Source organism: Phalacrocorax aristotelis, chromosome 5 (assembly GCF_949628215.1).
Source record: "Phalacrocorax aristotelis chromosome 5, bGulAri2.1, whole genome shotgun sequence".
NCBI lineage: Eukaryota > Metazoa > Chordata > Aves > Suliformes > Phalacrocoracidae > Phalacrocorax > Phalacrocorax aristotelis.
Genome location: NC_134280.1, coordinates 23,811,166 through 23,826,690, shown reverse-complemented (window position 1 = coordinate 23,826,690; position 15,525 = coordinate 23,811,166). Strand labels below are relative to the sequence as shown.

Genomic DNA, 15,525 nt, shown 5'->3' with positions numbered 1-15,525 from the left:
TTCTAGTGCTTAAGGCAGCTCTCCAGCGATCAACCAGACACTGCCCACGCCACGGGTAGAGAACAGCCCTCTCCCCTCACCACACAACACAGTCCTTCAGCTTCATCAGCGGTTCCTTCTCAACAGAAGTGCTTGCACTAAGCTTTCGTAAGACAAGGAGGAAATTTTAAAAGACTAAAGGAAACGTGGTCAAAGGACCTTCAGTTTATTACAGCATCACTATTTCTGCATTTATGGTCTTAAATGTCAACAGCAAATTATATCTATATGCTTTCTTTCTAAATCACTCATCATCAGTTCTCTTTAACCATTAGCTAAGTAATCATAGGTATGGATACCTACTTATATTATTTCCAGCCTCCTCACTCACATTGCAATTCCTAGGAAGATTCCCATCACTGTGTTTGGAAAAGCCTTCTGAAGCATCATGTTAAAGCTCTTGTAGAAATCCTAGCCTTGATTTTGTTCTAGATGAAAGGTACTGCAGAAGTTCAGCACAGTTGCATGTGGTTCTAACTCTGGATCTTTGCAGATTATATCATTTGTCTAATGAAGCTGAAGTGTTACCTTAATTTGTCAAAAGAGATTAAAGAACAAGGACAGCATCTGCAAAGACAGGAAAACATGATACCTAGGAAAATATTTGCTTTTGTCAGTCAGTATAACACTGCTGTAAATCTGCACTATATTTGTCATGGGGGAGGGGGGGAAGTAAGACGATAGTTACTAAAAATCTAGTTGTGTTTCCTACATGTACAAAATGTCCATTACTTGTAAAATCGGTGTTTTGCATAGATAAGAGTAGGAAATTAACAGTCACCATAGTTTTCAATGCAAGGCAATATATGCTTTCATAATATAGAATAAAACCTAATATACAATAAAAGCCTTAAACCCTTTAAAAAAACAAACAAAGCAAGCCATAAATACATAGCTATAGGCACTCTGGACTTCTCTATCAGAGGTGAGTACTGAAGACAGCCAGGTTCAGACCTTACTTGTGACAACTATAATACTGTTCGGCATCAATTTAAATCGGTTTCAAAAAACACCACAACCCAAGCTTCCAATTTAGATTTTGTCTTTAATATATTTTTCTGAGGACTTGCATAATACACTTGCACTTAAAGTCCTATAAAAGAAACAAGTAGGCAATCTTTCCTTTACAGCATACAGACAGCACTATGCAGAGTACTTAAAAATAATAAGAAAAGGCATATAATATACCCTTGTCCCCTAATATACAGTGCCAAGGAACTCCTCAGTTTAATTACATAAATATGGCATTTTTTCATAAAATGTCTGTAATATAGATCAAAGATGCAAAGGTTTCCGCTATTATTTGGTTTGAAAAAAAGAAATTATTTTTTTTTTAGAATCAGCTCTGAGGTGTCAATTTCTACCTTACACAGAACAGACAATGCTAAGGAGTCTATTACAAGGTGGTTGTTATCAAAAAAGAAGTATTCTAAAAATGTAGAGACTTCAAATGGTTTGTTTTGATTTTGAAATAGACAATCTGTCTGAAATTCTAGCCAGACACTGAAATGGAGCTGAAAACCCTTGCCTTCAGGATTTATCTTATATGCAAAATAAATGTTTATTGTGGAATAGTTCTGTAAGGTATACATGAGTCATTTTAACCACAGTATTTCCCAGATAAACACAACTGCTATGTTTATAATGAAAATTAATTCAGTTACGTAGATAGCTCTGTTCATAAAACATCTGACAGAATGGAAGAGGTATTTGACAAGCCCTAACTGGTACTTTTTCTCTAATCTTTCAGGTACTTTTCGCTTGTGAAAGGAAAAGCAATGAAAAGTATATGCAGAAAGAGAAAACTGCTTGGAAACAAAATCCCTTCCCCCAAAAGTAGGGTGCAGTTGCAGAGATCAGGGAGAGAAATCAGGTAGAAAAACCCTGCTTACTTCTATGACCCAATCACCATGTAGCTAATACTGGGCCCAGTGGTGCTTAACTTCATATAAATCACAAACTAATCTCACCCTTGTTTGACAAATTCTGTTAGACACAACAGAGGGTCAAATCACACAGGTGTTAATTTCCAGGTGTTTCTCATATATTGGCATTACATAATTACTCATGCACCTCATTCAGTGAGACTCTCAGAGTTGATCCCTCCCTTTCCTCTGAACTCTTGAAAACCTACCCTGCATTTTTCTCTCTATACACAAGGAACAGTGTCACGGGCCTCAGAGAATACTATCGCTTGCACAGAAGTAGTTGCCACCTAAGCCTCTGCACTCAGAAGGAGCACAATGCAGAAACCAGGAAAAGAAACACAAATTTGAGTGTGTTCCTGTAGTTGCTAACCTTTAAAAATTAACTGAATTTTTAAGGCGAAGTTTGAAGGAAAAGTGGGTAGCTAACATGTCAAGACAAAGAATGGAGTTGCTGCTAATGACCTTGACTGTGTTTTACTGCTTAGTAAGCTAATTATATTTAAAAAAAAAAAACAGAGCAGAGGAAATTAGAAGGCATATTGATGTTTGTATACCTTCCAAATCAAAACAGTAGCCAGCATGATGTAGGAAAGCCCCTTCATGTTATATACCCTGAGAAAGCTATTGTGTATAGCATACAAGCAAAGACAAACAAATGTTCTAAGTATATTTTGTTTTTTAATGTTTGATAATCTTGGAAAGGGTAATAAAATTCTTCTGCAACATGCAATCTTTTGGATGAGCTTTCAAGAAGTCTTTTGGAAGGAGATATTTTATGATTTGTATCACAACACCACTGGTTAGTAGTCATGGTTTCTGGTGAAAAGCATTTGCGAGTTAATATCCCAAAAACATGACTTCTGGAGCTTTACAAGAACTAGGCAAACTCTGCTGAATATAGCCCTGGGCTCACATGTATGCCTAAGGTGGCAGCTGACACAGCTACTACTAACCATCCCCCCAGGACAATAGCGGAGCTCCTGAAAAGCTGTATAGCATGACATGTATAGACAGCGCATGCCTTACCCATCCATACTCTTATCCCATTCCGTGGTGTGAGCAAGAAACCACTCTTGTAACAGAAAAAAAAAACCCCATGGTATTCTTTTACTAAAGTCTGATATAAAAGATGGCAAATAATCCAGACAAGCAATTAGTTTTAAATTAGAAAATATTAAAATTATAAAAGCATAACCCTTTTGGGATGGGGGAAAAACAACAAGAGGTCTTTTGGCACCAGCTTAGTGGCATGATTCCAACCTACTAATCCCGTTTCTCTACTGTGCCTCCAGAAGAACCTGCATCCTGATGGCACAGGTAGCCTGGAGACCCACACTCTACCATACGCAGTGACCAGACCAGAGATCCTTATGCATTCAAGGCCATGCCTGCCTGCCACAGCAAATACAATATCATGGCCAATAATTTAATTACATGAAGATCAGGGAATTCAGAGAGTGACAGCTCCCATTCTCATGCATAGCGCTTATCTCAGGCATAAAGTCAGCATCAAGGACTATATGTGTACAAGGAGATTTATTGCTGCAAGCCTGTGTATCTGAACATAGCACTAACACAGCAGCATTCTGTGCTGAACACACAAACACTGTCAGGTACGTAAAACACAACAGAAACCTCTCAATTTCTTGACGTAAGTGAAAAAGCAGAGAAGAGTGTTTCAGCTGCTGTAAATTGCTTTCAGCAGCAGCAGGCAAGCTGGAATGAATGCCACCACACTGCCCTCGAGTTTGCCACACCACGAGACTACCCCCTGCCACTCCTCATGCCCGCCAGACCCTCCGACTCCTCCATGCACTCAAGTGAACTTGGTGCAGCCTGGTGAGCAAGCTGTGCAGATTTTTTGTTACAAAAAACGCTTCCAAGTTTGCCAAAACCAGTGACCTACATTTAAGAGTAAGTAAAAAAATCTCAAAAAAAAAAAAAAGGGGGGGGGGGCGGGGGGGGATCAAACTGGTTCGATTCTTGAAGGAGATTGATAGCCTCTGCCAAGTGCTGCACTGAAAGCAGCTGGCATGTAGTACAGCCATCTGGAAATGGAACAGGGACAACACAAAGAGAACCACCTAGTTTGCAGGTGTTTTGTTTTATGGTGCTAGGGAAGCAGCACTTTATCAAGCAACTACTCCCCAAACTCATCTTCTGCTGAAACACTGCTGCACTAGCTACCTCCCGGCACTAGCTCCTTCACTGTGGCTCTCCTCCCTTCCCCCACTCCCACAATCCTTTCTCAGCTCATGAGGGCTCTATTTGCAATGCTACACAAAAGGATTAGTTGTTTCAACTTTTCTGTTTTCTTATTTCCAAACAGCCTCAATCGTGTCTCTTTTGACTGACCTCAAAAACATTTTGAGACTCCCCCCGCTTCCTTCCCCCCCTGCCCACCCAAAGTAACCAAGCAATTTGGCTTGATATCAGTACAGAATCAGTTCAAAATAGTAGAAATACACATTACTTTTAAATGCTGCTTCTGTAGTCCTGCATCTCTGAACTGAATAAGCATTATCTGCACTTTAACCTCTAGACAAAGCAACATGGGAGAACATGCATTGAGAGCTATGAAACAACAGGTTTTAACAGCATTATTCTTTCCTTAGATTTACCACTGACATATTCTATGATCTCAGACAAATGATTCAGCTTGTACCTCAGCTTTCTTAACTGTAAAACAGGTATAATGCATGCTAAAGCATCTTAGAATACTTTTAAAAAGTTTCAAAATTGAAACAGACTTTGAAAAGACTGGCTCTAAGTACAAACTATTATTTTTACAGAATGCACGTTACATTACTAAGGGGAAAAAAGATCTTGACTGCATCATCCCATTTAGGACAGCGACTCGTATATATGCGCCAGAGCAGTTTCAAAGGAAATGTCATATTTTTAAACTATATGTGCCACAACCACATTTAATAGAAGCCATCACAAGGCTTTTGGTAATAAAAGCATTTGTTTTTGTATTAGGCTATAATGGCTCTGCAAGAGCTGTCAGGATTTATCACATCAAAAATCCATGCACTAAAAAAAGGAGTGGTTGCCCAAAGAGAGTTTGACACTTTAGAGACATTAGAATCTATTTTGTTAATAACACGTATTTGTTCACTTGGGTTTTGTGGCTTAGCTTGATTACATTGCAATACTGCCCATTCTCTCTAAGAGGCTTTTGTTGGGGCACTTCAAGGGCAGATCCACAAACACCACCACTAACTGTTCAGGAGCAGGCAGATGAGAGAGGCTCAGGTGCCGGGAGCCCCGTCAAGCCCCAAAGCCACTGTGACATCCAGCACTGCAGGGAGTTACTCATAGCGCATCTATGTCTCATTGAATGTTTTGTGTACATCATGATTCAGTAGCCAATTGAGAGTGTGAAACCATGCAGTGTCCTGGGCTCAGAAGAACTGTTACCTGACAACAGGGTTTTCCACTGTGAGGTTGTCCAAGATACCAGCAAAAGACATCTGACAAGTGTTCACTGACCCGTGCAGTTCCCAGGGATAAGGCCACATGCAAAGGTGTTTGCATCCCAGGAACCAGCATAGCTTAGTAACTGCTCTTCCTGAATATTCATCAGGGCAAGATCTTTCTCCATGACTTTCCAGTATCTGGTTTTAATTCTGCATGGCCCTAGTTGAGAAAAAAATAAAGATACAGCCTTTAATGTGCTCTACGTGTTTTCGCTTAGATCCCGATAAACACAGGATATTGAGTGACAAACAACTGTCTTGATGAATAATTAAACCATCCTTTACTTCCAGCAACTGAAAAGCCTCTGTGTGACTGTTTCTCTAAAATAGAAAGTCAGCTTCTGTTTTACAAAAGGATTTAGGCTCAACAGTCTTTCAGTGGAAGGTTATACTGCAAATAGAAGAAAAACTCAAAACAACCTGCCCAGCGGTTAAGGAGAAGAATAAGATTTCTGCCCTCTGAAACTATACAAGAATTACTGGATACAGCATCATTGTGAGTTGTATGTAGAACTGTGGTTCTATTAATTGCATCAATAGCAAAGACTGTCAACACACAGTTTCAAAATATTTCAAAGTAAATTAAGGTATCAGTAAATCACATTCAACTTGCCATTGCCACTTACGCATGTGCCTTGAAGTTAGAAACCCAGAAACAAGAAGCACTAAAAGAAAAGTTGTCTGATTAAGACCGCTAAGTGAAGAACGTTTAAGTAAAGGCAATGTCCTGAAAGAGCCAACATGCAAAAAGCAGAAGGCCAAACATGGCTGTTTTTAGGCAGAGTACAGAACTGTTGAAGTGTGTCTAAAGCAGCAAAAGATGGATTTCTGGTGGAGCAGAGGAACAGAAAGCACACATTGCTATTGAACTGTTTCAAATTAAAGGTGTTGTACATTCTTCTAAACTGTGACTCTACAGGACTCTGGTACCAAACCCACAGAAAAACCCATCTTGACATGTTACAATATTGGCTTTCTATCCTGTTGTCTACATTGGCATATACCATTAGAGAGAATTCACAGCAACATCAAACCAAGACCAGAGCTTTATTGCAAGGAAGCTGAATTGCTCTAAAAAACAAGAAAAGGTGCAGTTCCATGCATATCTTCCATGACATGCATGCCAGATTGTAATATCAGAAGAGGGGGAGAGATAGTCAAGCACTGGTCTTTCCTTTAGGATATTCTCAAACAAGAGGCAACATCTTAATCCCCTGAAAGTCAAGCAAGATTTTTACCATTGATTTAAAGGAATCAGTACCTTGTAACTAGTAGTATCTTCTGTGTCCAGTAAAGGAAAAAAAATAATTATATACCTCATCTTTATTATATAAAAAGCTGGTTTATACCACTGAGGTGTATCCTTCACATTCATTTACAATGTCACAATCCTGAAATAGAGCCCATCCAGAAGAACCTGGCCCAAGAGAATGTATTCTTCCCATTTTGATGAAAATAAAATCAACTACTCTCCTGCATTAGAAGGTTTCAGTTTTGCAGCTTTCAGAGTCAACTCTAATTTCTTTGTATTTTCACAAGTTTCTCCTTTTCAGCTAGCCATGGGTTTTCCTTTCTCAGTTATCATTGGGTGTCCCACGGTTAACAGCTAGCCTTGGATCATCAGAAGCCTATTGAAATGTTCCTTACACAATACAAGTGAAATCCATAGCTGGTAAATATACAACAGACAGATTGACTGAGAAGCCCAGTTTGGGTGTACTACATACATCAATACTTCAGCAGCACTGCTGCCCTGTATTTATGTTTTCTTTCACAACATTTTTGCTGAGTTTGTTTTCAAGCTAACAACCTTTTCAGTACAACACCTACTTGCCCAAAGCTCTGAGGCCAGTGAAAAAAACAACTTGCAAGGTGGCTTGTAGAAGAAAAGTGAAGTAGGTAACATATTCAGCTTAAGAAGGGCACCGCAGATGGTCCAGTATCTTCCTTACTAGTCTAAAACTATGGAAGTGTTTGGTTCCACATCTGAGTTTTGTGACAGTTCTCCATTATCTGAGTGCTCAGATAATAAAAACAAACAGCAACAGCAGCAAAAACAGTCCTCCAAAGTTTGATGGAGCTAATAAAATTTTCCTCGGGGTTGTGCTGCTTTCCTTCTGCCCCTGCCAGTCCTTGGAGAAAAAAAAAAAGGTGGGTAGTGGTTGAAAGTTTCAAAAGAACTCAAGGTCAAATATCAGTTCAAAGATTCAGGTCACTGCTTATCATTTTGTCAACTGTTCTTTGATTTTAAAGCCTTAAATATTTTAAAATAAGGCCACTCGCCACTTGTCTCTACTGAAAAGATGGGAGTAACTTGTTCTGCAGTTTATGAAAGGGGCTATACTATGAGCAAAGTGCTGCACATCCTGCTATTTATCTCAAGGTTATGCTGAATGTCACCATCAAACAAGTTATTTGGCTCATGTTGAGTTGAATATTATTTCCCAGTGCAGTACTGAAACAGCATTAATGGAGTAGGGCAAAGAAGATAGCCTTAACAGAGGCACTGTATCATCCTAGTCCACCAAGTGATGAAATCTGACTTTTTCCCGACAATATCAATTAATGACACTACATTTTTCAATAGAACCAATGACAAATCAGCTATATTCCCCTAGAGGACCAGATCCAGGACAATAATTTCTGAGTTTTGTTTGCCTCTTCCCACCCCATGCCTTTATTCCTGCAATTGGAAGGGAGAGTAGATGGAAACGGTGAGAAAATACATTGCTATCTTTCCACTTGGATGGTTTTCAGCTTCAGCTATGAAAAAAATGCAAGCTTTTTGATGTTCATGTAAACACTAAAATAGACTTCTATCTCTGAATAAGATTTCAAGTGACAGAACACATGCAAAATGCAATGTCAGAGAAAGAAATTGAAAGTTTGTATCCAAAGCAAGTCCTGGCCCTGCTAGCCCAGCAAGTAGCTGGTGAAGAGACTTAGGGGTAGAATCCTGAGTGAGATGAACCTTGGTAATCAGACATGCTGAAAGACAACTCAGCTGACCAGTGAGTCATCTAAGCAGGAAAAGAGAGAGCTAAAGTACAGATAAAGTTCTTTATCAGAAAAGGCTGGCTGGTGGGAGTTTTTGTCCTTGACTGAAAACCCTGGCAATTTGCTGATCATGAGTTTGTAAATACTCTCAAAATACTTCAGCAAAGGAGAAAATATTTTGAAGGCAGTTTTCACCTATTCAAAGGAAAAAAAAAAAAAAACAAACAAACCCAAGAACAAGAAAGATAAGAGAATTACATAGAAGAAAGCAAAGTCTTTAGGAAGGTCATTAAAATTGTTCTTAATACTTTTTATTTTCTATGGGTTTATTTTTTAACCTCATTTTTAAGTGAGCTTTTGTAGCCAATAACATGTTACATATAGTGTTAATAATAGAACTTCCTCCAGTCACTACCAGACAGCGCTGGGATGCAGCTTTACTGTTGGGCGATATTGCTCTCCCTTCCCAACCGTGTACCTGCTAATACGTTGAATGGTGCATGCCAAATGTATGCAGTCCAGCCTCCCTGAGCTCAGCTGGCAGCCCATCAGTTTCCTTAACTACCTCTTCACTATCATTGTACCAAGCAAATGCTTGAGCCCAACTGAAGCTGTTTATACAAGCATACCTCAAGATTTTCCAGTCAGCTGAAACAGATCATCTGTTAGTAACTTTGCTGACATCCAGGCCCGGTCAAGTTTTCTGGTGTGAACTGCAGGTAAGTGACAGTTAAGCAGACAGTGTCCTGATGAAGTATCTCAGCCTTTTAATAAGCATGCTGGGCACATGGCTATCACATGAAGTTTAGTCTGTTAGTCTCATAGGCTAATTTAAAGGAAGTTTTAAAAAAAGTAAGTAGGTAAGGTCCACGGGCTTGCTTCATTACTTAGATTGCACAGGCAGGAAAAAAAAAAAAAGAATCCAAGTCATAGGAGCAGACTCTGACCTTAGCCCTGAGAAAGCTCAAGAGTGCTGAGGATACTGAAACAGATAATTGCATGAGAGTGCTTCTGTCTATCATAGTTTCTTGTAATAACTGGAAAAAACAGATTTTGCAAATGTTTCAAGCTCCATGCTAAGTGCTTCAGCTAACATGTGTCCCCAGAGGGCTGCACAGTAAGGCAGGACTACTGAGAAAGGAAGGGCACACAGAGGCATAGAGCCAAGGGGGAAGGTGTTGGGCAAATTTGTTAAATGCAGCCAGACCATGAAGACCCGCTCCCACAAGAAGTGAAGTGGGGCAGGATTCAGAAAGTTCCTTTGAAAGGCTGCTCCTCAAACATACCAAAATGAGCAAGAGCAGCCTTGGGAAGTCTAGGAGCATATGACAGATCCAGCAATGCACTGATCTGGTCTATGTCCCCCAAGAGGTGCTTTATGAGGGCTGTGACCAAAAAAATGCCTCTTAAAAAGTAGAGGTTTTTAAGCCAACCTTGTGATTTGAAAGCCTGAGTCACGTACGCCAAATGCCAGGAGTTGGCAGTGTTTCATGTGGAGGCAACTAAACAAACACACAAGTCTTGTGGGACTTTTACACTTTCCAGGTATGAATTATATAAACATCTAAAATAATTTAAAAGGACCTGAGCTAGAGTCTGATTTTCCACAAGCATGTAGAAAAAGCCCACTGAAATACAATTTGCTTAATGTTACTTACCACCATATAATTTCATTTATGCAACACTGATTCATCATTATGTTCTCAATTTTTATGAAGATCAAAAGGAAAAAAAGAGACTCCAGTGTTACTATTGAAAGAAATATGCTTCTGCTTGCACAGATCTATCACTAAGCACCATCCTTCTGAATAAGTGATTTTATTCTTTTTGTTTTCATTGCTCCTTGCATGCAAGAAGCAGAATTTAAGAGATTACGTCTTGATTACAATGAGCTAAAGCAGAACACGCAACATACTTAAAAACTGAAGTGTGTCCATTTTCCTTCCTTGGACATACATATACGAAACTGTGAGGGGGAGAAGAAACATGTACCCTATTGTTACCTATAGAAAGAACTGTGAAAAAGGATTATTTGTTAACACGGATAAAATTGAAAAGGCAAAACCTGCTCAAAAAGAGTCCCTTGGGGAGACTTACTGCTTCAGAAATATATGATGGGAATAAGTTAAGATAGACAATGGCTAGTCATGGGATGCATTAAAAACTGACTGATCATACCTTGTTCCAAATCACTGGTTTTCATTACTGACACAAATCAAGGCAAGGCGGCAACTTAGCAAGTCTTGAAAGACAATAAAAACACCACTGAAAGTAACTGGCAGTTAGAGTTTGCAGAGAATGTTGTGTCCAGAAATACCAGATGCCTTTATGAAAATAAGGTATGTTTTCCTAAGTAATGTCTGAAAAGTTTTTGCAGCCAAACGGAGCTTGATCTTAACAGTTGAGCAACAGAGGTCCTTATTATTTAATTAAACACTCATTCCAACCCACATTTATTTAAAAAGCCTAAAACGAAGTGATTTTGCTGGAAGGCAAGTAGGTGAAATGGAAAGGTTTTATTCATGTAAGTCATGAATGAAGCAATGATTTTACCATAAAAAGCATCTGCTGCTAAACAAGGAGTTACTGTGGAAGAACAAAAAGTCCAGACTAGCTAGTTTAACAAAATGGCCCTTTGATTTGAAAACCATTTCTGTACCACATTTATGGAGGGATATTTTGCTCTTATTTTGATTTGTGGTCACTAGTCCTCATGCCCATGAGTACCATGTCCCTCTATCAGGCATAGCGTATCTACCAATAACTCTTAGACAACAGCTGAAAAAAATCTGATTTGATTTGGCAGGGAAGCCATGGACTTTTCGATTATTCCTTTTATTTATACACCAGCCCTCTATTAAAAATATCACAACTTCCCCCATTCCAAGCAGTCACATGCTCTTCATACAAACACAAAATGTTTTGCCGATAATGTGACTAAGTAGCTGCCTTTGAAGCCAACAAGCCTAATCCATCAAGCGCACTGTTACTTTTAATGACCAAGCCAAGCTTCAAACTAAGTGCCTGATTTTCCTGAAATCCCTCCTGCTGCTGCTGAAGCTATCCATCGTCTTCACCTCCAAGCCCCAGCCATCTGGCTGGTGCATGAGGAGGCAACCAACCAGGCTAAGCTTGTGGCAAGCAAGTGGGTGCCTGAAGAATGTGCCTGCAAGGGACCGCCAGACCCCTGACATAGGCTGGGGGAAACGGGTGCTCCCTGAAACTAGCCTTGTGGGCCAGGGCACATACCAGTGGCTGTGCACAGCCCCTTTGGCTCACAGCCATGGCACCCCATCAGAGGTTTAGGTGCTCCTCCAACTTCCCACTGCAGAAACAGGGAGGAGAGACCGCCAGGCATCTACCAGGCAGCAAGTCCCCTTGTCTACCAGGTCTCCTTCACCTGTTTTCCCCAAAGAGCCCCTGTCACAGAGCAGGAACACACCAGTCTTATGGATGCTCTCACCCTACAAGCCAGCAGGGCCCTGCAGAGCTGCAGACATGTGGAAATTGGCACAATTTAATTTGGGTACATATCAAAGAGAAAATTCATGGATCATCCAAAACAATACCAGATAGAGACTGATATGCATTTTGGAGTGTCTAATGAACATAACTTCATTAAGCATGCAAGACCTAATCAGCACAAAAAGGAAATAACCAGGCACTGCCATAACAGGAAACACACCAGAGTCCTGCCTAACTTGGAGCTGGCTGGGAAGTGAGCTATTGTCAGGAGCCCAGAATTTCAGATACTCCAATACTGCCAACTACCTTGAGCAAGCATGGTATATTGGCAGAAAATAAACAAACAAGGAGACTGGTTTGCTTATTTCAAGGGAAGCAGCTCAGAAACACTCTAAATCCTAAATGTGCAATATGTCATTGTTTCAGTGGTGTGGGCAGAAATAGTAACATGTCAAGTTAAAGGACAGCTTCATTAACAAATAATGTATAAACACTGACACATACATCTCTCTAGATGCATCTGTTTTGAATCTGACTGGTGATATGCATATCTTGCTGAAGGTGTTTTAATTTGCACAGGGTACATCCTTACCTTCATTTTCACTTCTTTATGGCCTTCTGTCAAACTAGTACATTGCAAAAAGACTGCAAATTTGCTTCAACATTTGTGGATATTTTTTTTTAAAGACTGAAGAATGGAACAGAGGATCATTTTACTGTCAGTTTGAATACTCAGCTACAATTTATGAATGGTACTGGACAGTTCATCCTATCTACAGGTCAAATGAAACAGACTAATTCTTCATAATTTTCTAAGTGGCACTGGCATTATTCATCTGCACTGGACATGCTCTGTTCCAGGAAAGCACCTTCCAAAACATTTCCATTCCTGCTCATATAATTTCAGTTCCCTGATCCCAGCCATCCTGGAAACTCGTGTGTGTTGCAGCACGCACCTCCATCCGGCTTTGAGCCGAAGCCTTTGGGCAACCTGCCCGCACCAGTTCCTTTTCCCTCTAGCTCCTTGGGAACTGACCTATTTCCCTTCACTGCCATGACATGGCCAAGAGGCTACAAAACTCCCTACTGCAACAAATCTGAGGCCTCCCCTAAAGAAAAGGTAGTTAAACATGTTTTTAAGACAAAGCACAGGTAGCACAGCACTAACTAGATACTTGCTAAACCCCCCCTATCATTTATCTTGTAATAAATACCCTGTCTCACGGCGCTTTTTTCCATTCTGACTATATGTTTTCGTGCCAGAGAAATAGATTGTACACAAAATATAAAACAACCTAAGTAAAAAATTAAAAACTAATGCACAAACATATCTGAGCAAATTTAACCATAAAATTGCTGATATTTCCCAGTATGAGTCAGTGTGGATGCGGGAATTTCTAAGTAGAAACAAAGCAGCAAAAATGAAAATACACCTCCTGAGAGCTGGTGTGGCACACTGGCAGTCAGCAGAAAGGACATCTTTTACCTTTTAGAGATCATGCCAGTTCCATCATTTGGATCTGAAAACTTACTGTGCAGATTATTGGACATGCAAGGAAATCCAGATGAGGATACTTATTTCTTTCATGTTCTCAGTGTGCCATAGCAAGGCTCTGTATATCAGAGCTGCATACAGAAGGCTCATTATATAAGTGACAACTATAATATTAAACTGAATAGAATGATAATATAATTCAAGAAATCTAATTGCTACTGTGCAGGAAATTCATCTTCTAACAATACACAGCAAAAGCTGTCTCAATCACTAAACAAAAATCCGCCCCCTTATAATTTTCTTTCATTTTCAATTTTATAAAAATGGCCTTAACTCCTCCTATAGACATCAGCACTTAACTAGTCAATCAATCACCAGAATCTATCACCACACCTGCTGTCTTCATTGTTATTCCTTAAATAAAGACATAAGTACAGAAAAACATGTACTGACTAGAATCCACCAGGAGCATATTAAAAAAAAATCCTAGACCAAAAAAGTATTCTCATGACTCAAATGAAATACCTTTTGAAAACTGTCAATGAAAATTATTTCATCAGAAGATAAAGAAAACTAGCAAAATTTAAAAAAGAATGTTAATTCAGTAACAAATAAAAATAATGTGAATGTAATATTTCTCTGAAAATAAAAACCCAGCTCTTAATAACTCTTCACATTCATTATAATCAAAACACCTTGCCAAGGAAATCAGTATCATTATTCTTACTTTAGAGATGGCGAAACTGGAAAGATCTCAGCAATATCAGAAATCTGCAAATCAGGAGAAAAGCTGGGAAAGGAATCAATCTCTCTCATATCCAGTGCAGAGCTTTGATTTTTAGACCTGACCTCTGGAACAATACAGAACAGATCAAACACCAATTTCTAAATATACTGTAATAACATCAAACGTTGAATATAGACCTTTATGTTCCCAAGTTTAATATTTTATTATTCTCACCCTTTAAAAATCAGAGAAAAATAATCTATGACAAGGAAGGGAAATACAGGAGTATTAAATAAGTTTTCTACCAGTGTGCAAGTTAGTGCCCTTTCCAGATTCCAACCACAAATGAGAACCATGACAATCATTAATCAGCTGTGCTCCTCTCTATCTGTAGGTTTAATACTTCCTTATAGATGTGTAACCATGCACCAGATTCAACTGAGAAATGTGATAATTAACACACAAATCCCTGACAATGCATGGTGGGTTTCTATTTCTTTATGATAATAAAAGGCAGAAATTTTCTATGCAGATGCACCAGCAGCATATCTCCAAATGATTTAAACAGAATTTGAAACAGAAGTGGAGATGCCCTCCTGTATAGGTGGAATAAAAGCTAGCACAGAAAAAAGGCTGCACCTCATTTTGGCTTGGTGGGATACCCTTGTCAGACAATATCCAAAAGAATCCTTGTTTTAGAGCTCACTGTGTGACATAACCGCATAATTAGTTTTTCAGTCTTCAATCTTATACTACAGGGATCTACCCAGACCTATGCGGCAGCGCATGCAAGAGCCTCAGGCTCAGTGTGCCAGCAGCAGCACCCAGGGAGGGAGCGTTCCACACTGCAATGAGGTGAGCATCACAGGCTCCCACAGGGACTGTTGTGCAGGTCCCCATGACCTTCCCAGTGGCAGGGACTGATGCAGCCATTCCAGTAGCATGTGCAACTGAGAACAGCATTTGGCATTTCGACTCAATGGGCTGCACAGCACCTGATCTTTATTTCATGGTCACAGCAGAAGACCGTGCTGAGAACCAGCATGCACAGCACTTTTAAAGTCAATGGCACCTCAGTTTATGAGTCGACACAGAGATAAAACAGGCTCTTCATGATCTCCTAAATCTGCCTTTTCTTGAAGGAAATCCTGATTGTATTACTACATACGAAATAATTTTTTCAAAGCGTACCATGTATTTTTTCCATATCCTGGCAACAAAAAGGGTGTTTCCCATTAAAAATCCTAACTTCCGTACTAGAAAATCATAAACGCTTTACTGTAGGGCATAGCCAATGGCACAAGAAATGGACAATTCCCCTCCCATGAAAAAAACAGTATCTAAATAACCCAGAAAAACATTTCTTCAACCAGCATCAGTTTCCTAAGAGCA

The 15,525-nt window shown here is 39.6% G+C and overlaps 1 long non-coding RNA gene across 2 annotated transcripts in view; it reads right to left on the bottom strand.

Annotated features, from left to right (window-relative positions):
• The window catches only part of LOC142057448 (uncharacterized), a 92,511-nt gene that overhangs the window by 26,561 nt on the left and 50,425 nt on the right, over nucleotides 1-15,525 (bottom strand). For both annotated transcript variants that reach the window (XR_012660641.1, XR_012660642.1), the window contains one exon: nucleotides 5,391-5,609. This is a non-coding gene — a long non-coding RNA (uncharacterized LOC142057448). The remainder of the gene's footprint in view (nucleotides 1-5,390; nucleotides 5,610-15,525) is intronic.